This window comes from Helobdella robusta (genome assembly GCF_000326865.2).
Source record: "Helobdella robusta unplaced genomic scaffold HELROscaffold_16, whole genome shotgun sequence".
Lineage (NCBI taxonomy): Eukaryota > Metazoa > Annelida > Clitellata > Rhynchobdellida > Glossiphoniidae > Helobdella > Helobdella robusta.
The window spans coordinates 2,295,008-2,296,340 of NW_008703893.1; positions in this window are offsets into that span (position 1 = coordinate 2,295,008).

The following is a 1,333-nucleotide window of genomic DNA, read 5'->3' on the forward strand; positions in this document are numbered from 1 at the left end:
AAAAAAATTGATGGTTTAATTAAAATAATATTAATATTAACAATAAAATAAATTAATAAATAAATTTAAAATCTCAATTTCAAATAATTTTTTTAAAACCCTAAAAACTTTCAACACCGTAAATTGCTAAAGATTAAAACCCAAGTATGACATTCGTCTTGTGATGGCTACCGTTTATAATAGTAATTGTAGTAGTATATCAACAATGGTAGTATTAGTAGCAGTTTTTGTAGTAGTTGCAGCAGCAGCAGCAGTATTAGTAGTAGCATCACCAGTAGTATTAGTAGTAGTAGAAGAAGTATAGTAGTTGTAGTAGTTGTAGTAGCCACATTAGTAGCAGCAGTAAAAGTAGTAGTAGTGGTGAAAGTAGTAGTAGTAGTTAGATTAATAATAACAAGTAATTGTGGTTGTAGTAGTTGTAGTTGCCACATTAGTAGCAGCAGTAAAAATAGTAGTAGTGGTGAAAGTAGTAGTAGTAGTTACATTAATAATAATAGCATCACCAGTAGTATTAGTAGTAGTAGAAGAAGTATAGTAGTTGTAGTAGCCACATTAGTAGCAGCAGTAAAAGTAGTAGTAGTGGTGAAAGTAGTAGTAGTAGTTACATTAATAATAACAAGTAATTGTGGTTGTAGTAGTTGTAGTAGCCACATTAGTAGCAGCAGTAGAAGTAGTAGTAGTGGTGAAAGTAGTAGTAGTAGTTAGATTAATAATAACAAGTAATTGTGGTTGTAGTAGTTGTAGTTGCCACATTAGTAGCAGCAGTAAAAATAGTAGTAGTGGTGAAAGTAGTAGTAGTAGTTACATTAATAATAATAACAAGTAATTGTAGTTGTAGTAGTTGTAATAGCGCTGGTAATAGTCCTTTTTACATCTGTTTTTTGTCTTTTAAGTCTGTCTGCGTTCCCAGATTATTTGAAGAAAAAAAGAGGTGATAAGCTTCTGATAGAACTTAAGAGTGAATGAGTGAGTGAGTGAGTGAGTGATTGAGTGAGTGTGAAAGTGAGTGAGTAAGAGAGTGAATGAGTGAGTGAGTGAGTGAGAGAGTGAGTGAGTGAGTGAGTGAGTAAGAGAGTGAGTGAGTGAGTGAGTGAGTGAGTGTGAAAGTGAGTGAGTAAGAGAGTGAATGAGTGAGTGAGTGAGTGAGAGAGTGAGTGAGTGAGTGAGTGAGTAAGAGAGTGAGTGAGTGAGTGAGTGAGTAAGAGAGTGAGTGAGTGAGTGAGTGAGTGAGTGAGTGAGTAAGAGAGTGAGTGAGTGAGTGAGTGAGTGAGTGAGTGAGTGAGTGAGTGAGTGAGTGAGTGAGTGAGTGAGTGAGTGAGTGAGTGAGTGAGTG